At 45.0% G+C, this 27,224-nt stretch overlaps 1 pseudogene; it reads left to right on the forward strand.

Moving 5' to 3' along the window:
- Nucleotides 1-8,397: 8,397 nt before the first annotated feature.
- On the forward strand, nt 8,398-26,992 carry LOC120036148 (annotated as a pseudogene).
- Nucleotides 26,993-27,224: the final 232 nt, after the last annotated feature.

A 27,224-nucleotide genomic window follows, 5' to 3' on the forward strand; every position in this document is an offset into this window, starting at 1 on the left:
TGCATGACACAAGTCATTTTTCCAACAATTGTTTACAAAGATTATTTCACTTATAACTCACTGTATCACAATTCCAGTGGGTCAGAAGTTTACATACGCTAAGTTGACTGTGCCTTTAAACAGCTTGGAAAATTCCAGAAAATGATGTCATGGCTTTAGAATCTTCTGATAGGCTAATTGACATAATTTGAGTCAATTGGAGGTGTACCTGTGGATGTATTTCAAGGCCTACCTTCAAACTCAGTGCCTCTTTGCTTGACATCATGGGAAAATCAAAAGAAATCAGCAAAGACCTCAGAAAAACAATTGTAGACCTCCACAAGTCTGGTTCATCCTTGGAAGCAATTTCCAAATGGCTGAAGGTACCACGTTCATCTGTACAAACAATGGAACACAAGTATAAACACCATGGGACCACGCACCCGTCATACCGCTCAGGAAGGAGACGCGTTCTGTCTTCTAGAGATTAACGTTCTTTGGTGCGAAAACTGCAAATCAATCCCAGAACAACCGCAAAGGACCTTGTGAAGATGCTGGAGGAAACAGGTAAAAATAAGTATCTATATCCACAGTAAAACGAGTCCTATATCAACATAACCTGAAAGGCCACTCATCAAGGAAGAAGCCACTGCTCCAAAACCGCCATAAAAAAGCTAGACTATGGTTTGCAACTGCACATGGGGACAAAGATTGTACTTTTTGGAGAAATGGCGTCTGGTCTGATGAAACAAAAATAGAACTGTTTGGCCATAATGACCATCGTTATGCTTGGAGGAAAAAGGGGGATGCTTGCAAGCCGAAGAACACCATCCCAACCATGAAGCACGGGGGTGGCAGCATCATGTTGTGGGGGTGCTTTGCTGCTGGAGGGACTGGTGCATTTCACAAAATAGATTGCATCATGAGGTAGGAAAATTATGTGGATATATTGAAGCAACATCTCAAGACATCAGTCAGGAAGTTAAAGCTTGGTCGCAAATGGGTCTTCCAAATGGACAATGACCCCAAGCATACTTCCAAAGTTGTGGCAAAATGGCTTAAGGACAACAAAGTCAAGGTATTTGAGTGGCCATCACAAAGCCCTGACCTCAATCCTATAGAACATGTGTGGGCAGAACTGAAAAGCGTGTGCGAGCAAGGAGGCCTACAAACCTGACTCAGTTACACCAGCTCTGTCAGGAGGAATGGGCCAAAATTCACCCAACTTCTTGTGGGAAGCTTGTGGAAGGCTACCCGAAATGTTTGACCCAAGTTAAACAATTTAAAGGCAATGCTACCAAATACTAATTGAGTGTGTGTAAACTTCTGACCCACTGGGAATATGATGAAAGAAATAAAAGTGTAAATAAATAATTCTTAGTTCTATTATTCTGACATTTTTTAAATAAAGTGGTGATCCTAACTGACCTAAGACAGGGACTTTTTACTAGGATTAAATGTCAGGAATTGTGAAAACTGAGTTTAAATGTATTTGGCTAAGGTGTATGTAAACTTCCGACTTCAACTGTAGCAAGCATAAAATAAACACCTCAAATTAGATCCACTACATACTGGTCTTGGCGAGAATAAAATAAAAAAACTGTTGGGAGGTTCTTTTTTACACTGTTCAACCAATCTAGTAAATGTGGAGGAGGAGTTAAGATGGAGTGTCACCTTGTTAACGTCCAAAAACGGAAGTCTTGTCACAGGCTCTCTTTCCATTCTTTCCACTCGGCAATGGCAAGTGTTAGGCATAAGGTTAGCAGTGTGGTTAATGTAAGGGTTACGTTTCAAATAACATTTTAAAAGGACAAATTGTAGAAATAGGTGTGGTTTAGCCATAATTAAACATTTTTGGCTATAGGTCGTTATCAATAAAACGTCACAGTAAGGTGCAGAGTGTTTCGACTTGCCTGCTGGGGTCAAGGAAACCTGCAGCTCCGCTTAACCAATTGACATCTGTGTGCTGTTTTCAAGGGATTGTTAAATAAATGTTAACTATTTGGTTGTAATATCATACATCACCTCTTGAAGAGCATAGTCAGAACTACAAATTTCAGATTATTCCATGCAAAAGAATTGCACACATTTAGCTCTATCATGAGTTATAAGCCTACAGCAAGTAACTGAATTCTTTTCATGATCAGTAAACATCAACTCAAAATCAAATCAAATGTATTTATAAAGCCCTTCTTACATCAGCTGATATCTCAAAGTGCTGTACAGAAATCCAGCCGAAAACCCCAAACAGCAAGCAATGCAGGTGTAGAAGCACGATGGCTTGGAAAAACTCCCTAGAAAGGCCAGAACCTAGGAAGAAACCAAGAGAGGAACCAGGCTATGAGGGGTGGCCAGTCCTCTTCTGGCTGTGCCGGGTGGAGATTATAACAGAACATGGCCAAGATGTTCAAATGTTCATAGATGACCAGCAGGGTCAAATAATAATAATCACAGTGGTTGTCGAGGGTGCTTCAGGTCAGCACCTCAGGAGTAAATGTCAGTTGGCTTTTCATAGCTGATCATTCAGAGTATCTCTACCGCTCCTGCTGTCTCTAGAGAGTTGAAAACAGCAGGTCTGGGACAGGTAGCACGTCCGGTGAACAGGTCAGGGTTCCATAGCCGCAGGCAGAACAGTTGAAACTGGAGCAGCAGCACGGCCAGGTGGACTGGGGACAGCAAGGAGTCATCAGGCCAGGTAGTCCTGAGGCATGGTCCTAGGGCTCAGGTCCTCCGAGAGAGAGAAAGAGAGAAAGAAAGAGAGAGAGAATTAGACAGAGCATACTTAAATTCACACAGGACACCGGATAAGACTGGAGAAATACTCCAGATATAACAGACTGACCCTAGCCCCCTGACACATAAACTACTGCATCATAAATACTGGAGGCTGAGACAGGAGGGGTCAGGAGACACTGTGGCCCCATCCGACGATTCCCCCGGACAGGGCCAAACAGGCAGGATTTAACCCCACCCACTTTGCCAAAGCACAGCCCCCACACCACTAGAGAGATATCTTCAACCACCAACTTACCATCCTAAGACAAGGCCGAGTATAGCCCACAAAGATCTCCGCCATGGCATAACCCAAGGGGGGACGCCAACCTAGACAGGAAGATCACGTGCATGACTCAACCCACTCAAGTGACGCACCCCTCCTAGGGACGGCATGGAAGAGCACCAGTAAGCCAGTGACTCAGCCCCTGTAATAGGGTTAGAGGCAGAGAATCCCAGTGGAGAGAGAGGAACCGGCCAGGCAGAGACAGCAAGGGCGGTTCGTTGCTCCAGTGCCTTTCCGTTCACCTTCACACTCCTGGGCCAGACTACACTCAATCATAGGACCTACTGAAGAGATGAGTCTTCAATAAAGACTTAAAGGTTGAGACCGAGTCTGCGTCTCTCACATGGGTAGGCAGACCCTTCCATAAAAATGGAGCTCTATAGGAGAAAGCCCTGCCTCCAGCTGTTTGCTTAGAAATTCTAGGGACAGTTAGGAGGCCTGCGTCTTGTGACCGTAGCGTACGTGTAGGTATGTACGGCAGGACGAAATTGGAAAGATAGGTAGGAGCAAGCCCATGTAATGCTTTGTAGGTTAGCAGTAAAACCTTGAAATCAGCCCTTGCCTTAACAGGAAGCCAGTGTAGAGAGGCTAGCACTGGAGTCAAGATTCTAGCAGCCGTGTTTAGCACTAACTGAAGTTTATTTAGTGCTTTATCCGGGTAGCCGGAAAGTAGATCATTGCAGTAGTCTAACCTAGAAGTGACAAAAGCATGGATTTATTTTTCTGCATCATTTTTGGACAGAAAGTTTCTGATTTTTGCAATGTTACGTAGATGGAAAAAAGCTGTCCTTGAAACAGTCTTGATATGTTCGTCAAAAGAGAGATCAGGGTCCAGAGTAACGCAGAGGTCCTTCACAGTTTTCTTTGAGACGACTGTACAACCATCAAGATTAATTGAAGAACTCTTTGTTTCTTGGGACCTAGAACAAGCGTCTCTGTTTTGTTCAAGAGTTCAAAAGTAGAACATTTGCAGCCATCCACTTCCTTATGTCTTAACTTCTTTGGGGTAGGGCGCAGTCTTTTCACGTCCGGATGAAAAGCATGCCCAGAGTAAACGGCCTGCTACAAAGCCATAAAAGCTAAAATATGCATATTATTAGTATATTTGGATAGAAAACACTCTGAAGTTTCTAAAACTGTTTGAATGATGTCTGTGAGTATAACAGAACTCATCAGGCAGGCAAAAACCTGAGAAAAAAATCACATTATTTTATACGTTAGCACCAAATTTAGGTTAGTTGGAAACTTGTGTAGTAGGGCTTTGTAAACAAAAAATATGATTGATAATTCATTGATCTACGTGACTTTGATGAGGACAGGCCAACCTTTTGATACAGGATGCGGTGGTGAGTATTAAAACTGTCACCAGTGATAAAACGAATGGCGTGTCTGCTGCATTTTGATAAATGGTGTCACCATAGTCAGAAACTGGCAGGAAAGTTGATTGTACAATCTGCTTCTGTCACGCCCTGACCATAGAGAGCCCTCGGGGTTCTGTATGGTGTTTTAGGTCAGGGTGTGACTAGGGGGGTTCTAGGTATTGTGTTTCTATGTTGGTGTGTGGGTATGGTTCCCAATTGGAGGCAGCTGATAATCGTTGCCTCTAATTGGGGATCGTACTTAGTTTGTCCTTTTTCCCCACCTACGATGTGGGATATTGTTTTGTTTCGTATTAGTGCCCAGTGGTGGGCCGTCAGGGCCTGCAAGGCCTTCTCTGCTGGCCTAAACATCATCAGAATATATATTTTTTTTAAATATATTTTCCCACAAATATGTATTAAATTATTCCCCAGAGTAAGAGTTATACTCTTCATTTCATAGCTTTCCTCTTGGTTGCACTGCTTCCAGCCCCAGGTTGAGATTTGGAGGGCTGGTCTTTATGTTAGATCTTTTATCCAATCATATTCAGCCATCTTTTGTTGCCAGGGGTCTAAAATCTGCCCTCAGGCCTTCAGAATCAACAGTGCGGGCGCTTGTAGCTTATAGTGAATGGAAATGAAAATTTAGTGTCAACCAATCAGCTTTAGAGTTGGCTATTGTACGCCTGCTGGCTGGCTCCAGTGTTACACAGGAGCCAGCTAGCAGGCGTAGTGCGTGCACGTCTTTTGATTGGATTACCAATATTGAGAGGCAGGTCCTATGGAGATCTAGGAAACTGAATTTGATAAACGAATTAATTCGCGTACTACTAAGCTGTTTTTTCAACCCACAATGGCGGAAGGAGGAGAAGATATCGATTTGGTCGAGGATATAATTATAACGCCGTTCTCAAGACGAACTTTTCAAGAAAAGTTAGACATTGTAAGGAGAGGTCGCCCGACGCCACAAAGCCTGTCACAGGCGGGAATGGGCTTCGTTCGCTCGCCACTTTCAAAGTTTCAACTACGAGCGCTGTCAATGGCTCACAGGCTCCTTGGCTCCGAGAAGCACTGCAAACTGTACTGCTGGGAATGCCTATTATTTGCAAGTGATCGATTTGGTGTTTGGAGCCACACTGGCTTTGCAAACTTGAGTTGTCTAACCAAGCAGCAACGAGACACCAAAGTACGGCTGGGCACTAACAAGCAATGGTGCTTTTGAAAACTTTTGGGGACACCGGAGTGGATCTACAGCTCAAAGAACAAGCGCGCAGGGCAACGGAGCTGCACAATGAAAAGGTGAAGGGAAATATTGAAAAGACTCATTGATTGTGTCATGTTTTTGGGTAAACACTGTTTACCCAAAAATGTCAATTTGTCAATTTCAAGGTGACGCAACGCCTGGTTATACTGCGTTTCTGTCTAAATGTATAGTGTCTAGAGCCATGGCATCATAATGATGGTAATAAGAGGTGGATTAATTCGGGTGGGACTGTGTAGTACCTCACTGAAGGCCCAGGCCCCAGGCCCACGGCACGCCACTGTTAGTGCTATGTGCGCTACGTATTGCACGTTCGTATATTCTTTGTTGTTTTGGGAAGTTCCACTATAATAAAAATGTGGAACTCTACTCACGCTGCGCCTTGGTCCACTTATTCATACAACGATCGTGACAGCTTCCTGCTGTTTAGAGCGAGGAAATATCTATTTCTAAAAAAGAAGCCCACTTTAAATCTTAGCTTTATAACTAGCTCTTCCGTATGTTTTTCAAGAGTTAGATCTTTATCAATCCAAACTCCCAGATATTTATAGGATGGAACCCGCTCGATGAGAGAACCATCCAATGAGTAAAAATGTAGTCCATTGGTGACATTTTTGCCTGAATTATAGAACAACAAATATTTAGTTTTGCCCGCATTAAGTACACGTTTTAAATCAACAAGGGCCTTCTGTAATGAAACAAAATCGCATTGCAGCTCTAACAGCTTGGTCAACAGTTGGTGCAATGGCATACATAACCGTATCATCTGCATACAGATGAATATTACAGGATTTAATAGACCAATATTATTTATATAAATAGTAAAGAGAACTTGTCCCTAAATCGGACCCTGCAGTACACCCTTCATAATAGAGGAAATTTTACAATTGAATATGCTTTGAACAACCTATTCAACAACCTATTCATGAATAATGGGTGAATAGGGCCTGAATAAAAAAAAAGTTCCAGGGTTTTTCTTTATTTTTACTATTTTCTACATTGTAGAATAATAGTGAAGAGATCGCAACTATGAAATAAAACATATAGAATCATGTAGTAACTAAATAAGTGTAAAAACAAATAAAAAATATATTTTAGATTTTAGATTCCTCAAAGTAGCCACCCTTTGCCTTGATGACAGCTTTGCACACGCTTGGCATTCTCTTAACCAGCTTCATGAGGAATGCTTTTCAAACAGTCTTGAAGGAGTTCCCACATATGTTGAGCACTTGTTGGCTGCTTTTCCTTCACTTTGCAGTCCAACTCATCCCAAACCATCTCAATTGGCACAGACACATGCATACACACAAACACAATAACATGTGCAATATACATACACATGGATTTAGTACTGTATATATGTGGTAGTGGTGGAGTAGGGGCCTGAGGGCACACAGTGTGTTGTGAAATCTGTGAATGTATTGTAATGTTTTTAAAATTGTATAAACTGCCTTAATTTTGCTGGACCCCAGGAAGAGTAGCTGCTGCGTTGGCAGCAGCTAATGGGGATCCATAATAAATACAAATACAAATTTGTTTGACGTTGGTTGATTGTGGAGGCCAGGTCATCTGATGCAGCACTCCATCACTCTCCTTGGTCAAATAGCCCTTACACAGCCCAGAGGTGTGTTGGGTCATTGTCCTGTTGAAAAACAAATTATAGTCACACTAAGCGCAAACCAGATGGGATGGAATGGCATATCGCTGCAGAATGCTGTGGTAGCCATGCTGGTTAAGTGTGCCTTAAATTCTAAATAAATCACAGACAGTGTCACCAGCAAAGCACCATCACACCACCTCCTCAATGCTTCACGGTCGGAACCACACATGCAGAGATCATACGTTCACCTACTCTGCGTCTCACAAAGACACGGCAGTTGGAACCAAAAATCTCAAATTTAGATGTCACCACCAACCGGAACATCAACACTCCCTGATGCTTCGTTTGAAGGCTTCTGCATTCTGTAAGGAGCAACTCCGGGAATGAGAAGCAGGCACGGGGAGTCAAACATTTAATCAGGAACAGACATAAAACAAAACAGGAACAGCATCAGTACACAGGTATACAAGGACATAAGACAATCAATGCAGAAGCGTTCATACAAAGCATCGGGGAGTGCTGACGTTCCGGTTGGTGGTGACGTCGGGTCCGGGGCCTGACACCGATGGAACCGTGGGTGCCTAAGCCAGGTCATCGTGCTGTCACGCCCTAGCTGGCTCGAGAGGTTTTTTGCCCCGGTTGGTTCAGAAGGCGCCCATCAGCAATCACCTCTGTCATTACCTTCCCTATATCTGTCTGGTTCCACACTCTGTTCCCTGCTTCTGCATTGATTGTCATATGTCCTTGTGTACCCGTGTTCTGACGCTGTTCCTGTCCTGTTACCTGTCTGTTCCTCATTAAATGTTCAACTCCCTATACCTGCTTCTCATCTCCAGCGTCGGTCCTTACAGAATGCAGAAGACACCAAACGAAGCATCGGGGAGTGCTGGCTTTCCGGTTGGTGGTGACGTCGGGTCCGGGAGCCGCCACCGATGGACCCGGGGGTGCCTAAGCCAGCTCGTCAGGCTGTCACACCCTAGCTGGCTCGAGAGGTTTCTTGCCCCGGTTGGCTCAGAAGGCGCCCATCCCACGTCAGGCCTCAGCCGGATCATCAGGATTTTATGCCCAGCCAGCTCATCAGGCTGCTACGCCTCCACCGGATCATCAGGCTCCCACGCCTCAGCGGGATCGACAGGCCTTCATGCCTCAGCCGGATAGTCAGGCTCCTATGCCTCAGCCGGCTTGCCAGGCTCTCACGCCTCTGCCGGTTCGTCTGAGTTTCACGCCCAGCCCGGCTTGTCCAGCGCCCGTGCCTCAGCCGGCCCGTTAAGCTCGCCCTGGTGGGACGCCGGGTGGCACCCCTAAAGGGGGTTACTGTCACGCGCATCAGCGTATTATTGGACTCACTTGGACTCAATCACCTGTTTATTGCCTCCCCTATATTTGTCAGTTCCCCATCTCTGTTCTCCGCTGCTGCATTGATTGTTGATTGTCATTGTGTACCCGTGTGCTGACGCTGTTCCTGTCTTGTGCTTTGTCAGTTTCTCATTAAATGTTCTACTCCCCGTACCTGCTTCTCGACCCCAGCGTCGGTCCTTTCACTGTATACCAACCCTACCATGTCACAACACAAGTGATTGGCTAAAATGCATTAAGAAAGAAAGAAATTCCACAAATTAACTTTTAACAAGGCACACCTGTTAATTGAAATGCATTCCAGGTGACTGCCTCATGAAGCTGGTTGAGAGAATGCCAAGAGTGTGCAAAGCTGTCATCAAGGCAAAGGGTGGCTAATTTGAATAATATACAATATAAAATATATTTTGATTTGTTCAACACTTTTGTGGTTACTACATGATTCCATATGTGTTATTTCATAGTTTTGATGTCTTCACTATTATTCTACAATGTAGAAAATAGTAAAAATAAAGAAAAACTCTTGAATGAGTAGGTGTCCAAACTTTTGACTTGTACTGTATATTTACTATCAACTTTATAAATGACATCCTATAAGATTTCAGCTGCCTTTTTACTGTAATAATTCATCAATTAACTAGTGGGTTGGGAAAAGTATCCTTATTCCTTACAGCACTGCTTTGATTCATTCTTTCCTCCCCTCCTGTACAGTGGCTAAGAATTCAAGATCTCAGCTTTCGTCTCCTATAAATGTTGTCCTGCTGAAATTAATTACAAATTATGACTGCGGGCGGCTCTGGCGGCTCCTGACTGGCGGGCGGCTCTGGCGGCTCCTGACTGGCGGCTCTGGCGGCTCCTGACTGACGGGTGGCTCTAGCGGCTCAGGACAGACGGGCGGCTCTGACGGCTCAGGACAGACGGGCGGCTCTGACGGCTCAGGACAGACGGGCGGCTCTGACGGCTCAGGACAGACGGGCGGCTCTGACGGCTCAGGACAGACGGGCGGCTCTGACGGCTCAGGACAGACGGGCGGCTCTGACGGCTCAAGACAGACGGGCGGCTCTGACGGCGCTGGACAGACGGCCGGCTCAGGCGGCGCTGGACAGACGGGCAGCTCTGGCGGCTCCTGACTGACGGGCGGCTCTAGCGGCTCAGGACAGACGGGCGGCTCTGACGGCTCAGGACAGACGGGCGGCTCTGACGGCTCAGGACAGACGGGCGGCTCTGACGGCTCAGGACAGACGGGCGGCTCTGACGGCTCAGGACAGACGGGCGGTTCTGACGGCTCAGGACAGACGGGCGGCTCTGATGGCTCAAGACAGACGGGCGGCTCTGACGGCGCTGGACAGACGGCCGGCTCAGGCGGCGCTGGACAGACGGGCAGCTCAGGCGGCGCTGGACGGACGGGCAGCTCAGGCGGCGCTGGACGGACGGGCAGCTCAGGCGGCGCTGGACAGACGGGCAGCTCAGGCGGCGCTGGACAGACGGGCAGCTCAGGCGGTGCTGGACAGACGGGAGACTCAGGCCTGCTGAGGCGCACAGTAGGCCTGGTGCGTGGTGCCGGAACTGGTGGTACCGGGCTGGGGACACGCACCTCTGGGCGAGTGCGAGGAGCAGGAACAGGGCATACTGGACCCTGGAGGCGCACAGTAGGCCTGGTGCGTGGTGCCGGAACTGGTGGTACCAGGCTGGGAACACGCACCCCAAGGCGAGTGCGGGGTGCTGGAACTGGAGGCCTGGTACGTGGCGCCGCCACCGGAGGGCTGGTGCGTGGGGCTGCCACAGGAGGGCTGGTTCTTGGAGAAGGCACCGGATAGACCGGACCGTGGAGGCGCACTACAGGTCTCGAGCACCGAGCCTGCCCAACCCTACCTGGCTGAATACTCCCTGTAGCCATGCCAGTGCGGCGAGGTGGAATAAGCCGCACTGGGCTATGTACACGTACAGGAGACACCATGCGTAGGGCTGGTGCCATGTACCCCGGCCCGAGGAGACGCACTGGAGACCAGATGCATAGAGCCGGTTTCATGGCACCTGGCTCGATGCCCAATCTAGCCCGGCCGATACGAGGTGCTGCTATGTACCGCACCGGGCTATGCACACATACTGGAGACACCGTGCGCTCTTCCGCATAACACGGTGTCTGCCCGTACGCTCGCTCTCCACGGTAAGCACGGGGAGTTGGCTCAGGTCTCCTACCTGGCTTAGCCACACTCCCCGAGAGCCCCCCCCAAGACATTTTTGGGGCTGCCTCTCTGGCTTCCAGCCGCGCTTTAGTGCAGCCTCTTCATACCACCGCCTCTCGGCTTTAGCTGCCTCCAGCTCTTCACGAGGGCGGCGATATTCTCCAGCTTGTACCCAGGGTCCCTTACCGTCCAGAATTTCCTCCCAGGTCCAGGAATCCTGCGATCGCTGCTGCTGCTGCTGCTGCTGCTGCTGCCCTTTACCACGCTGCTTGGTCCTTTTTTGGTGGGTGGTTCTGTAACGGCTGTCGTCGGTGGAAGAAGGTGAGGACCAAGGTGCAGCGTGGTAAGGGTTCATGATATTTAATAATAAATCAAAACTGAACACTGAATAACAAAACAACAAAGAAACAACCGAAAACAGTTCTGTCTGGTGCAGACACACAAAGACTGAAAATAACCACCCACAAAACCCAACAGAAAACAGGCTACCTAAATATGGTTCCCAATCAGGGACAACGATAGACAGCTGCCTCTGATTGAGAACCATATCAGGCCAAACACAGAAATAGAAAATCATAGAAAAACTAACATAGACAACTCACCCAACTCACGCCCTGACCATACTAAAACAAAAGACAAAACAAAGGAACTAAGGTCAGAACGTAACATTACATAGACTGATCTATAAGCAAATTACCTTGATAAATAAATTATATCTTAACTGGTTCATGCTCATTGTGTTTTGTTCACTGGAAAATAATAACTTTGTAGGTGTTTTAAAAAGATATCTGGATGACTCAATTATTTTACAAACCACTGAAGTAAAAGAGAGAGAAATGGCTAGGTAGTAGAGTGATTTAGTAGATTTAGTAGAGTAGAGTGATTTTCTCAGAAAATAATCAATGGGTAATTTTTACAAAACTAGGTAGTGATTTTCTCAGGCAATAATCAATGGGTAAGTTCTACAGGCACAAATACTTTTGACAAATATCATCATTTTTATTTACTCAGAGTTGTTCAGCCATTTTACCATTTGTTGAGTTAAATGCTCATTCACAGACAGCCGTTTCCCGCAAGCCCCATTCACAGTGATGATGCGGAGAGTGATGGTGCAGTGATAAAGTATGTGCAGGGGCTGAGCTTATAACTCCAGAAGGAGGTTGGCAGTCAACCGAATTGTAAATATTTACACATGGTACTATTGGGGATAAGTCTTTATTGTTCAGTGGCATTTTTGTTTATCAGGACACATATTGTGTGATGTGTGGGTGTAGCTTAGATCGTCCAGGGAATTTGGGGCTGGGGTGTAGCTTGGACAGCAGGCTGAGTTGAGAAAGATCTTTCAAGAGGGGCAAGGATGACTCACAAATTGACTTTTGGGTGCGAAAGGAGAACTGTCTAGTTAGCTGGTGTGTGTTTTATGACAACTAAAATAGACTCCAGCAGTATGGTTGGTTAAAAGGTTCTTCAAATGTTCACAACTATGTTTAAGTGCATGATAGCAATTAATACAATGGCAATCATATATAATATAATTGCAATTATATGATTGAACATTTCATGATTATTTTGTCTTTCATAGTGTACTAGTGCATTAGGAATTGAGGTATACTAACTAATCATTCTCTGAATGATCACCTTAGAAATGAGGACTATGTATCGGCTAAGTGATAGAGGGTTGTCATTGTAAGGCCTCTGAAAGCACTGTCCTTTACATCAGCCGACATATAGCCTATTGTCTGTGTCCATAGGTTTTTCTGGACATGACCTTTGGAGGTGGAGATCACACCAAAGCCATCCTGAGGGCCTCTCCTGAAGTGACAGTAGTGGCCCTAGACCGAGACCCCACAGCATTCAGCTTAGCTCAACAGCTGGCCAAGGAACACAGGTGATTGCCTTTTTTATAATAATTACAGTGGTATGTATAATATGGGTACAAATTGTACTTAAGTCACATATTTCACAGATTGGCAAGTCAAATATAAATACATTTGTTTGCAAATGTAATCTTCATGTGGAAATGTCAATGAACATCAAAGGGATTTTGGCAATGAGGCGCTTTCTTCTTCCCCAGAGTCAGATGAACTTATGGATGCCATTTTTATGTCTCTGCTTGGAGTTTGAAGGAAGTTGCTAACTAGTTACAAATTACGTGTATGTTAGACACAAAGACATACAAATGGTATCCACCAGTTCATCTGACTGGGAAAGTAGATCAAAATCCCAAAGTATCCCTTTAACACATCTTAATATGCAATAACATAAAAGTAATTGTAAAATATGTAGGCTACCTACAATGCAATTAATTGCACTGTACCTGCTTACATTATGATTAATATATACATGCTTTAGAGACAGTTATTTGAAGTGACACTACAAAACAGAATAGACACTAATAAAGTCTGATTCACAATAGCGCTACTGCCGAATGTGATTGGTATGTGCTTGTATTATTAGTGCTGTTACGTGGGTTATTTTCCCTCAAAGTTATGTAGTGAACAATTTATGGATCATAGTTTAGATTGAAGGTTAGCTAGATCATGATACAGCCTTTTGCATGCATCCCACCTCCCAACCCTCTCCACCTCCCTGCCAACCTTCAAACCCTGAAAAAAAACGAATCACTGAGTAACTGCTGCTAAAGCCCCTCGTTTCACAATCCATCCACATCCATTGTGTCAGGGAGACTTAAACCCAGTCCCCCCACGCTTAGCTGGTGGGCCGGGCGTCTCATTTGTCAGAACAGGGGCCCACGGCCCCAGTGTGAGGGAGATGCTGCCTCCCACTGAGGTTCCGTCAGTGGTGAGTGGGAGGTAAAGAGAGAGGAGAGCCCAGCAAACTTCAGAGAGAGGAGGGAGACACCGGGCCACTGTGTTTATTAATGAGGGAGAGAAGGAGTGTGTGCGAGAGCGAGCGAGCGAGAGCGCATGAGGGAGGATGAAAATTAGATGTTCCTAAGACCATGGCGTGGGTAGGAATCCTTTTACGTAGATTCCGGGGAAACCTCTCTCGGGGGGGAATGTCTGCTACACCAACGCGCCTATGAGAGGGGGATGAGACGGAAGAGAGAAAATCAGAGTACGCCATTCTGTCAGCAGCAATATACCCCAGCTATAAACCCTTCCAAACCCACTCACAATGTGAGTTGAGAGAAGCCAGAGAAATCTAGCAATTAGCTAATATTATTGGAAGCCTGTATAAAAGACCCTTGCAGCCCACGCAATGCCTCCACACAACAGGGCTGGAGAGCGTTCTCTTCTCTCTCTCCCGTATTTCTATCCTCACTGATTTCACTTTTCTTTTGCCTTGCAAAAAGTACAGCCTTGATGCAAACTATTGAAGAGCGATATGAATCTGCACTTATGTAGTTGCTTAGATTAGAGCCCAGAGGAAGAGTTCGTTTTTCAAGCGTAGTAGACGCCCTGACAACTTTCACATTGATTGCAGTGGTCTGAGGGGTATCCTACGAAGGAAGCTGGATCTACTCAGGGTTTTCTAAAGCTAACCAGCTTCAATTAGCTTCAGATTCCAGCTCAGGCTTCATCTGTACTACTACGGTATGAAGCCTGCCGCTAACTCTAGCAGGCTTGTAACTGCGTGAATATGTCACACATGGCTAGTCGAACACCGAACTCTTCAATGCTGAAACATCAATCAATGGACAAATCAGTGGCACATTTTCGTTTGTGCCAAAATCAAAACGAAAGAAGGCCCAGGACGATACCAGTATAGTAAATATTTTTTTCCTTGCCAAAAATTAAAACGCGAAGCAGATCAAAGTCTTTGGTCCTTTATAAACCTGCTGTATGTGAAATAGTGTGTGCTGTAGCTTGGAAAATCAATACATGTGACTCTGAATGACATGATGTTTTTTTCCAACATATTAGGGCTGTTTTCCTAAAGAAGGTAAATCCGCTTTGTGCTTTGTTTCCTTGCCACGACACTAACGAGTATTGCGATACTGTTATTGTCCAGGCCCTAATGTTGAGACTTAATTCTCTATGAGTGTGACAATATTGTGGAGATTCTACGCACTAGTCTATTACCAGAGATATCTTTCTTATTGCTATTACTTACTTTATGTGCTTTATGTGTGTGCAACTTTTAAGTAGAAAATTAACAAAAAGAGAAAGTAAATTACTAGTGATTGGTGTCTGCATGTCATTGATTTGCATGGGGTGATTAGCATTTAGCAAGAAACCTGATGTATTGTGTTTACTATAGACACCATTCCACTCTCCTAGGGTGAAATCTAGTGAACAGGCCTACCAGGGAGAAGAAAGAGGCAATGACATTAGTTGTGGCACTCTACTGAGAATCTACATAGCTCTAACTCTCTTTAGTCTTAGGCTTACATCTTAAACACTTCATGCTACATTTGTTTATTTTTAAGTTTAGTTTAAACTTCTAGAGTTGAGGTTGCTTAAGTTCACATTCCAAACCAAACACAAGCATCTTTCGCCGGTGGTACTTTGTGTGTGTGTTCTTTTTTCATGTCCTGTAGATATTTTCATCACTGCTCCCCTGCTGAAAGCAATCAATCAGCATCTTGTCTTAGGCCTTAGTGACGCAGGTAGAGGAGCTGAGCAGGTCAGCACTGGGGAATATTTCAGACTTGATTTGTGGAGAGGCAGCACGTCATGTTGGACACACATATATACACACACACACACACCCACTTAGCACTCAACGGTGAGGACACCTGGCACTTTTACCTCAAAATGGGGCGTTGGGAGGGGAATGGCATCTGCAGATGTGTGTTTTCAAGTGCTGCTGAAAATAGTGCATTTTTGTGTAATGTGTTCAGGTTACAGTCATGAAAAAGGAAAACATAGGACACAATCTTTACACAGTACATCCGTACTGTACATCAGTGTCATCCGTCAGAGGAAGCGCATAAAGGATTACCAAACCAACAGAGGAATATGTGTAGGCAAACCCTTATCTGCTCTACTTCAAACCCAGATAAACAGGTGACAGACGTTCATATGAAGAAGACTGCAGCAGCTCAAAGCTCTGTTCCTTTATTAAGGTCCTGCTCCAGGGCACCAATACTACCACCAATACTTACTCCCAGGATGGGCCTACAGTACACAGACAGGGGAAGGGCTTTCTTTATCACATTTGTGGACAACTGGGGACATTTTCTGTAGCAAATTGAGTAGCAAAAATAGATGCAGGCTGAGCACTTGTGGAGAACCTTGACAGAAATTGGAACAGGGTGTTATTTTTGAAAGACGGAAGTTTCGCTGTTTAGTGGCCAATCTTCACACTTCCTGAAGACCCTAATGGAACTTAAATGGAAGCAGTTCCCAAAACCCCTTTTAATGTGATACGTGACATGGAAGTTGTAGTGACTACAGACAGTCAGGACCTCAGTGTTAACATCTCATCTGAAAAATGGTGCTCTTTGCAGGACAGTATCCCCAGTCACCACCCTGGGGCATTGGGGTCTACCTTGTCCAGAGGGAAGAGTGTCCCTACTGGCCATAGTTTGACACATGCACGTGAAGAAGAGTGGTTGTAACAATAACCAGTTCATCATTTAATGTTTTTAACAAGGTTGCCTTGCCTGGAGCCCTGCCACCTCACTCAGCAGGGCAGGGCATCCTCCAGCATTACTTAAGGTCATTCAATCCACCATATGCCCCAATGTGGCCTTCTCTTCAATCATTTAACATGTTATAGGTGGACCAGGGGAGATGGCATTTAAAACAACAACAACCTTTTATTCAGTTATAAGTTAAGAATGATGTCAATGTTGTGGGTTGCATAACTACATATAGATCAGTTCTCTAAAGCAATTATAAGCCTATACTTGGACCACACACACTCACCTTCCCCCACACACACACACTACTGAAACTGGTCCTGTTTAATAATATAACACCTTACATAAGGAATGTATATATCCAACCATGTGTCTAAGCCACATAAAGAAGTTAATAATTTAAAAAACGTCAACTGTTTTGCATATTCTTAAATCCTTCTGTGGCTCACAGAAACAGAGCATCGGCACCTCCTCAGTGTGTAGGGGAAGGTGAGTTCAACCGGCATAGCTGAGGGTGTGTAGAAAAAAAATACCAGGAACTTAAATATAGTAACTGAAAATGGTTACTAATGATGAGACACTGGCCAAGTGGGCAATTTCCTTATCTCTTGCAATTATCAATTAATAAAATCCATAGATTAAAATCCCTTACTAAGAAAGCTCCATCATAATCTTTTGTAGTTCAACACATCTTAGCCATAACTACTATGAGAACAGTTTGTTAGGGTCTTTGTCTCTTCATTACTTAATCCTCCTCCTCTCCTTGCCTGCCTGCCTTATTGCTGAAGACAATATAAGATTTGTGGAGGAGGCTAGAAGAATTGACACGACACCATCTGTACCAAACCAAGTTTATGATTAAACTTTACGATGCATTTAAACAAGTCAACTACCTGGATGAAATTAAATGTATCTCCACACACAGTATAGTTTACCATGGTAACCAAATTTAATTGAATTAGGGGGATAACAAAGGTTTGTAAATTTAGATGTTATGTCCATGAAACAATGTATGGATAATATGATATCCCTTCAGTTTTCCTACACTTAATTACATTTTATAGCCAATGTAACTTTTTAGGGGTCTTCAGTTTCTGAAGGGAGTGAAATACATCAAGAGTCCTGATTGATGAAAACGGTCTCAAACCAATGAGTTGCAGAAGCTATAAATTCTCAGCATATTGACATAAGGTCTTACTGTATACTGCATTGGTACTCAGTAGGCATGGTTTCTCTGTCTGGGGGCACTGCTCTGTTGAGATGGGACCGGGAGGGGGTGGACGAGTCTGTGAAGCACGTGGGTGTGGAGAATGCCTTGCTATAGATTTTACAGCATATTAATGACTGCAGCGAAGAATGAAACATTTCTAGAGCATGATAAGGAAAAGCCCTGGCCTGACAGCGCGGGCGAGATGCTCCACTCAACCCTTGGTCTGTCAAGCGTCAGTGGGTGTATAAACACAAGGACCCCGAGGCCTGCTTGCTAAGCCGTTAGTGTGAGAGACCTTATCGAGATGGCCACTGCTATTATATCTTTATTGCAGCAATGGGGGTCTTTTATTTCATTTCAACAAGACTATTGAGAGGAGACTAGAGGAGGTTAGATGCGGAGGAATCACAATTGTCTGCGGTGCTGAGATGTGGAAGATGTTATAAGTCAGGTTGGTGAAGTGTCTAAGACCCCGTCTCTGTCCCTTTCTGTCTGCCAGTATTGGGTGGCCCTGTTGGCCCCTCAGGCTGATTTATGGCTGCCCCTCTAGCTCACACCAGCCATCATCTCTGTGCTCACTGAAAAGGTCACATGAAAAATGCATGACCGTGATGGGAAGATCCCACCACCTGTGTGTGCGGCAGGGGGCTGTGTCTTGTACAGGGCTATGTGTTGAGGCAGGAGGCTGTGTCTTGTACAGGGCTGTGTGTTGAGGCAGGAGGCTGTGTCTTGTACAGGGCTGTGTGTTGAGGCAGGAGGCTGTATCTTGTACAGGACTGTCTGTGTGTTGAGGCAGGAGGCTGTGTCTTGTACAGGGCTGTGTGTTGAGGCAGGAGGCTGTGTCTTGTACAGGGCTGTGTGTTGAGGCAGGAGGCTGTGTCTTGTACAGGGTTGTGTGTTGAGGCAGGAGGCTGTATCTTGTACAGGACTGTCTGTGTGTTGAGGCAGGAGGCTGTGTCTTGTACAGGGCTGTCTGTGTGTTGGGGCAGGAGGCTGTGTCTTGTACAGCGCTGTGTGTCGAGGCAGGAGGCTGTGTCTTGTACATGGCTGTGTGTCGAGGCAGGAGGCTATGTCTTGTACAAAGCTGTGTGTTGTACAGGAAGGATTTGCATGGGGATGGGGTCCAGAGGAGACGGGTGTTGAACAGCAAGGAAAAGGTGACTTTTTCTGTCGACCACTTTTGCTTAAAAGGTTTTTATAGTGTTTTTTATTTTTCTCATTAGCATTCATAACAAACAGGAAGTGTCAACAGGAGTTCTTGTACAAATTCTTGTACAGTATTTCTGACCTGTGTTGAATGTGTTTACATAATCTGTACCCATTTCTCCATGTCTCTTTCCTGACATTTAATTATCTGATTAAAGGTTTTCTCCCTCCCTCCCTCCCTCCCCCAGTGGCCAGGTGCACCCGTTGCTCGGGCGTTTCAGTGAGCTGGGAGCCCTGCTGTCTAGACTGAGGTTGCAGCCAGGTAGTGTGGATGCTGTTCTTCTGGATGCTGGCTGCTCCTCCATGCAGATGGACTGTCCCGAGAGAGGCTTCTCCCTCAGTAAGGATGGCCCTCTGGACATGAGGATGGATGCAGATAGGTGGGACCACACATTATCACCCTACCACAGTTGCACAAAGCATTATTGTCATTTTATGTCAATCACTATGTATTATAGGGTAGCATCAGGGAATAGTAATGATATAGGCCTATGTGTTTTGGAGGATACATTGAACTACCTTCAGCCCAGATTACTCTAACATAGTATGTGTTCCTCAACACACATACGGCGTCTCCTTCCTACTGCATGCTGGGAAATGTTATAATCTGTGGTGGCAATTTTATTTCCCTGCTTCTGTCATGAGAGGAAAGTCAATTGGGTCAACAATTTATTCCCATAGGTGTGTATATATATATAATGAAAATTATTGATATATATATATATATATATATATATATATATATATATATATATATATATATATATATATAGATATGCACATTGAGCACTCATAAGGCCTGGAATGTGTAGTCTATCAATCTATCCTTGCCTTTGAGAACTTTGACAGTGATTTGACATGAGGTTTTCAAATGGACAGGTATTATGTTTCTGCGGAGAGGAACGGCAATTGTTATTGTATAATCAGTAGGATTCCTCTGCATCATCCAACCCTTACAGCAGCAAAATGAAAATTAGCGATACATATCACAGTAGCAAAGCAGAGTGGTTCATGAACTAGTATATCATGTTAGTGTTCGATGAAGGAATGAGTCACTCTTGCTGTTGTAGATGAACAACATATAAGGGCTTGCATCTGTTCTTTATCTTTACCTCCCATTTACACTGTAAAAACCCATCTCGGTCAATTATGTGGTTTATTTTTGCCACATTTGAGGAACCTCGTAGGCAATGTATTTTAAACACCGTTTGAAGCTACATATTTTTGTCTCTTATGACAACATAAACAGACATGGAGCAAAATATATTTTGTTTTTAGGTTATGATAAGGTATGACAATTGTACTAAACTCATTAAGGCATTTTATTGTAATCATTAAAAAAATATATATTTCTATTATATTACCCTCGTTCTGTTATCCTAGTTGAAATGACCAATGAACCCATTTAAATAATTGTTCATATGGCAGATCTCAAGTTTATAGATAATAGTCTACTCTGTCTATTTCAAGATCTACTGCACAGGTGATGTTTGTATGCCTGCCCCTTTTCTTTGCATTCAAATCTGTTGAGGCGTATGTGGAATTTTAATATGCAGAGGTCAGCATTGATTTTTCCTGTGACATAACCTTTTGCATTTGTTTTCCAGCACCAACTAAAACGACACATGATATGTATGATCATTGGCACGTTATTCATCTAAAGCGTTAAATGTCTTGCCCTCCCAACACTTTGTTGTAGTTATTATTGTTGTAGTTATGTATTTTTATCCACACTAATTATGTTTCTCTAAAGCGATGTACCGAGAACCTGTCAATGAGTAAATGGAGACAAATGAACTGGCAAATATAGAAATATGGCTCTGCTGCTGGCTACATCGCTCTTGTTAGCCACAGACGTTTTCAGCTGTGTCTGAGATATGTCAGGCTTCGTCGCTGTCAGCAAGGACGTGACGTCAAGCAGCCTAATTGGGCTCTTCTTTGTGCGTAGGTACCCCGACATGCCCTGCGCCGCTGACGTTGTGAACGCCTTAGATCAACAGGCTCTTGCGTCCATCCTCACTGCCTATGGGGAGGAGAGGCACGCCAGGAAAATAGCCTCGGCCATGGTGGAGGCACGCAGTGTCTACCCCATCACCCGGACACAGCAGCTGGCCAGCGTGGTGGCAGGTACCCTCATTAATTCCCTACATTGTTTTAGAGGCTCAGGGCAGAAACGGTAGGGAAATATTAAGTCCCTGTCTCCCTGTGGGACCTATTTGTCTGGGGAAAAATCACGATGGCTCTAATCTCAAGCATCATCCTCTCCTGTCTGTATTTTGGATGCCTCTCACACCCATTTCCTGATGAGATTACTATTAATAAGGAGGAGAGAGATGCGTCTGGCGTAGGGTGCGGCTGCCGCTCTGACAAGAGAGAGTGACAACTTCTCTTTTTCACACGAGCCCCCGTTCTCTCTTCCCTCCCGTCTTCCTCCTCCCCTTTGTTGCTTTTGATTTCGTTTCCCACCCTACCTCATTTTATGCCCAAGCCCATCTCGTTCACACACATGCACACACACTCATGCACAGATTGAGGATGGATCATCATTTTTAATGCATTTTTGTAAATGTTTTTTTTGCCTCCCTCTGAGAGCTAGAAAGAGAGGTCTTCTCAATGGCTGTTACGGAGCTAGGCGCTACGTGCGTCACACAGGGAGAACAGGTGTGAGGGAGAACAGTTGTTTGATCTCTTTTGAAGAGCAGAGCGAGTCACCAGCAATCTTTATTCCAATCAATCCAAGAGGTCCTGACTCATGTGGCTCCCAGGGGGTCAGCTAGGCTGCTGGTGACACCGTTGCCTAGGGAAGAATGCCATGTGGGTGGAGGGGAGGGGAGGTTGTATTTGTGTAAGGGGGCACACTTTGTAGCGCAATGGTTGGGGGGTGTTCAGGACCGAAATGATAGTGTGCTGTAGGTTTATTGGACGGGTCTTTCTTTTTCTCTCTCCATCTCTCTACCTTTTTGCAGGCACACTTAGATCAGGATGCAGATCTCTTAAGCCCCATAGACTACAGTGGCAGGAAGGCTTCCAGACTGTTTGGCCATGTTGGGGTGCAGAGCTTATTTTGAGCCAGGGCTCAACACTGTGTTTGCTACCGATAGCCCTGCAGCTCTTCTATAAGGAGTAGTAGTCCTGCAGCCCTGCAGCGCCCTGCGCCCTGCAGCGCTTCTATAAGGAGTAGTAGCCCCGCAGCTCTTCTATAAGGAGTAGTAGCCCTGCCGCCCTTCTATGAGGAGTAGTAGCCCTGCAGCGCTTCTATGAGGAATAGAAGCCCTGCTGCTCTTCTATAAGGAGTAGTAGCCCTGCAGCTCTTCTTTAAGGAGTAGTAGCCCCGCAGCTCTTCTATTAGGAGTAGTAGCCCTGCCGCCCTTCTATGAGGAGTAGTAACCCTGCAGCGCTTCTATGAGGAGTAGTAGCCCTGCAGCGCTTCTATAAGGAATGTAGCCCCACAGCTCTTCTATAAGGAATAGTAGCCCTGCCACCCTTCTATGAGGAATGTAGCCCCGCAGCTCTTCTATAAGGAGTTGTAGCCCTGCAGCTCTTCTATAAGGAGTAGTAGCCCTGCAGCTCTTCTATAAGGAGTAGTAGCCCTGCAGCTCTTCTATAAGGAGTAGTAGCCCTGCAGTTCTTCTATAAGGAGTTGTAGCCCTGCAGCTCTTCTATAAGGAGTAGTAGCCCTGCAGCTCTTCTATAAGGAGTAGTAGCCCTGCAGCTCTTCTATAAGGAGTAGTAGCCCTGCAGCTCTTCTATAAGGAGTTGTAGCCCTGCAGCTCTTCTATAAGGAGTAGTAGCCCTGCAGCTCTTCTATAAGGAGTAGTAGCCCTGCAGCTCTTCTATAAGGAGTTGTAGCCCTGCAGCACTTCTATAAGGAGTAGTAGCCCTGCAGCTCTTCTATAAGGAGTAGTAGCCCTGCAGCTCTTCTATAAGGAGTAGTAGCCCTGCAGCTCTTCTATAAGGAGTAGTAGCCCTGCAGCTCTTCTATAAGGAGTAGTAGCCCTGCAGCTCTTCTATAAGGAGTAGTAGCCCTGCAGCTCTTCTATAAGGAGTAGTAGCCCTGCAGCACTTCTATAAGGAGTAGTAGCCCTGCAGCTCTTCTATAAGGAGTAGTAGCCCTGCAGCTCTTCTATAAGGAGTAGTAGCCCTGCAGCTCTTCTATAAGGAGTAGTAGCCCTGCAGCTCTTCTATAAGGAGTAGTAGCCCTGCAGCTCTTCTATAAGGAGTAGTAGCCCTGCATCGCTTCTATAAGGAGTAGTAGCCCTGCAGCTCTTCTGTAAGGAGTAGTAGCCCTGCCTCCTTAATTTCCTTTCCATTCCCCTGTATTATGGAAATGTAGAGACATACTAAATAAAATAGTTCCTGCCTCAATAGAGCCATTCAGTTGAATTTACTGAATGTAATTCTGAAATGTTTTGAATTTGATTCATCTGTTTATAAACCTCTTTAGCAGAGCTAGCTAAAGGACATGGATCTGATTTCATGAGGAGAAAAACACCACAGAAATAGACAAACCAGTCAAATAAATATGACTTAACCAACCCATAGTTTATATAAATTGATATGAATACAACAATAAATGTTCGGCTTGTGATGAACAAAAGCAACAATCCACTAACAGATCAAATATTAAACTATTATAATTCATTTTGTGTGTTTAGCTTACATACATTTGCATAACACAATCATGCAGTTTTGCTTCAGTTGTGGCTCCAATATATTAATTCTAAGCCGATTGTCCCCCTCCCCCTTCCCTGCTAGAGCCAACAGTAATGCCTAATGAGCCCTCTCTACCCCCTCTCGCTTGCACCCCAGCATCTATTTTGTTACAAATTAAGCAGTGGTGGTTGGGTTGTTGAAGGTGTTGAGACACCATAATGACAGGTGCCTTGGGAGCCTTTTGCTCCCCCCACTCACTTCCTCCCTCCATACATCCCCTTGTCTCTCTCTTCCTTCCTTTGTGAAAACCCACACAGCTGTGGCTGACTGAGGCCCCTAAAATGTTTTCCCTCATTCAAGTATACATATATTTTTTAAGAACTCCTGACGTACTATTATGGAGAGCAATCCATTTAGTCCATATAGCACGGGTCAGCAACACGTTTACTTGTCAAATAAGAACGTAAAATCCAGGAATTCAGCTAAAATTGTGTTTAATTCGTGCCATTTAAAAAAATATATATGTCATCATGTCTCATTGTAATCAAGGTATGAAATTATTTTTATTTTCAAATACAATCTCATTTTAGGCTAAGATGTGGTCAATTTGCAGTGTAAAAATTATTATAATTATGTTCTGGCCCCCTGACCATCTGCTCCGACAAAAATAGGGCTGCGGATGAATCTAGTTGCCTACCCCTGCCATATAGGCTCTGTTATTCAGTGGGTCAGAATGGTGCATCCAACCACTAAACATCGAGAGTGCATGGGTCCCACTGGCTTCCTCTTGGGAAATGCATCTCAAATGGATTCAAGTTGTTGAGAGTTAACGCAGCAGAGTGAACTGGCACATCCTTGATATGGTGATGGACACAGCTAGTGAGGATAACATGATTGACTGTTGTAGGAGTGTGGCCTTTCAACCCAACATTCACTCACGTGACGGATGTGGTTAGTAGTGGTTGTTTGCCTCGCAATAAATGCATTGTGTCAGTGTGAAGTTTGCCCAGCTAAATGGACACCCTAGTTTTCTTCAATTACAAATGAACAGCCCTTAGAATTGCAACGCTGTGTTGATTTCTAAATCACACTTTCCAGTGTTAAACAACCTCAAAAGAATAACATTCTAATGTGAATTCTAAGTCAAGTTGAGATAATGTTTTCTATCCTCGCCATGGTGTCTGCAACTTGGTGACATTTGGCGGTGGTGTTTCACTAACCACAGACCGTGAATGAGGCGGTGGTTTCAGCTCACAGAAACAAATAATCACCACGGCACAAGCCCAAGCTCCATGGAGAGTTCACGAGCAGTCCGTTGCACTCATGCCTCAAGCGCTGACAATATTAATGATGTAATACATCCTCAAGTGCCTCACTGCTTTATAGAACACAGGATTTATGAACTAATAATCAAGCATCACTCTGAAATACTCTTGTGCATAAACATGCAGCGTATGGCTGCCTAGGAATGGTTCTTCCAGGACTCCAAATGAAGCCATGTAATTTGGATCCCTTATCTTTAGTGGTGTGTTGTTCCACAGTGCAGTATCGTTTTATTGAGAAGTAATTGCTGTAATATGATTGTGAAGTGAATGCCTTTCCCTGACCCCCTTTATAGAAACGAGATGGAAAAGAACATATCCAGCTCAGCGATACCCTTTCATTTCATAGCAAGACAGAGTCCATCATGTTAACCTTCGGACCAGACAATCACCAGGGGTAACATCACCTGGAGAAGAAATGTATTTAAACAAGGGGATTCTTATGTTTCTTAGACTAAATTCTTAGTTAATAATTATGCTTTTTTGTCATTCTTCCAGATTTTATGTCAGGGTTGTAGCGAAAAACATTAGACAAAAGTATTTTTAGAATATTATTTATCCATTAGCGATGAAGACAAAGTGATCGGTCTTATAAAATGGTAATAACCACTACATCCCAGAGGGGTTTCAGAACTCCGCTGCCTCCAACAGGTCTGGAGGATTTGGTGTCTGTTTGGCAATGCTATTTGTTCAGCCTGTTCAGTTGATCAGTGAGATTGTTTGGATGTAGCTAGATTTGTGTTAGCTTTCCCAGTCTGCTGCTTTGTGGCATCTTTGCTTATTTTTTTCTTGTGCACTCTAGCTGTGGGACCCTTGAAAGATGAATTAGAGAGAGAGAGCACAACTTGGTGAGGCTGGGCCACGGCCGCAGCGCAGGTTTTCTATTGATTGCTGGGTGACTCACAGTCAGTGCTGTTGAACGCAGGACGAGAGAAATGCCACACTGCTCTCTCTCCCTTGCCCCCCCCCTTCTCTCTCTCTTTCTCTCTCTCTCTCCCTGTTTCTTTCTCTCTCCCCCTCTTGCTCTCTCTCTCCCTCTTTCTCTCTCTCCCCCTCTTGCTCTCTCTCTCTCTTTTTCTCTCGCTCTCCCTCTTTCTCTCCTCTCTCTCTCCCGCCCTCCCTCTCTTCTCCTCTCACGTACACACATGGGCTGGGTCCTACGTCAATGCTGGCATTACTCTGGACAGGGGACACCAAAGCTCCAGATAGGAAACAGAGCAGCGCTTCAGCAGCCAGGAAGGCACTGCAGTCTGGACCCCTTCCCTGTCAATCAGTGCCAGGGAGCAGGGAGAAGTGGTCGTGCTCTTCACCCAGCACAGATTGTTTTGTGGCACTTCAAACAGTACCAAATGCAAACATGACCATCTGAGCTTACTTGAACACAGTCTGTCTGAACACGGTGTCATCAAACAGCACAAGCAAAGGCAACCATTATAGGGTATTTGCTAGCAATGGGGGGATGAAGAGAGAGCAATCTGAAAGAGAACCACAACTTTATTTTCAAGTATTATCACAAGCACCTGTTTATTTACAGGTTTTACTTACTGTCATTGTCAATCACATATTAAAGCTGCAGCCTGGACAGGATATGGGAAAATGTGGCTATGATTGGGGCTTATTCAGACTGGGAGTTAGGTTAAAAACTAAGAGTCATTAGAGAGCTGTGAGACTTCTGTTCTGGTCTGTTGCTGAGAAGCATGTGTCTCCTGGATAGAATGTGAAACATTTCAGGTATGCTGCTCTCCAGATGAATAACATGCTTCCTGCGCTATATAAATGCTTCATGTCATTTGTTTGATTTATTTAAATAAAAGCATTTCTTTGCCTCTAGGATCTTTTGCAGCCAGCGCTCTCTATGCCCGCAAAGATCGGCTTCAGCGGCCCTCACACGTTGCCACCAAGACATTTCAGGCGCTGCGTATGTTTGTCAATGATGAGCTGAATTAACTGCATGCTGGACTCTGCACTGCTCAGACAATGCTGGCGGCCGCCTCTGTGCTGACCTTCCATTCACTAGAGGACCGCTTGGTAAAGCGTTTTCTCCATGGAGAGGATGTAGGTGCCCCACCCTGTCGGAGTCCCCATCAGAGAGTCCAGCGATGGGAGGAAGAGGAGGAAGAAGAGAAGGATGGGGAAAAGACAGTGGTCACTGATTTGACCTACAGAGAGGGGTGCTGATGCCACAGGCAGAAGACATACTGGAGAACCCATGGGGACGCTCAGCCAAACTCAGGGCAGCATTCAAACAATAACCCTCTGGAACTTGGCCTCAACCTGCGCCAATTAAATCCTCCTTGTTTTTAACTAGACTACAGAACCACAGGCTGGTCTTCGTCAGACATGACCATACTGATCATATCCAGGAACAGTCTCACTGATGTCGGTCGGGTGACATACAGAACAAGTGCCTTGTTAATGGTGGAACTCTGAGGCTGACTGGTATTTAACTGCCATGCACTAACAGTCAACAATCCATGTAGGCAT

This window comes from Salvelinus namaycush, unplaced genomic scaffold, assembly GCF_016432855.1.
Source record: "Salvelinus namaycush isolate Seneca unplaced genomic scaffold, SaNama_1.0 Scaffold122, whole genome shotgun sequence".
Taxonomy (NCBI): Eukaryota; Metazoa; Chordata; class Actinopteri; order Salmoniformes; family Salmonidae; genus Salvelinus; species Salvelinus namaycush.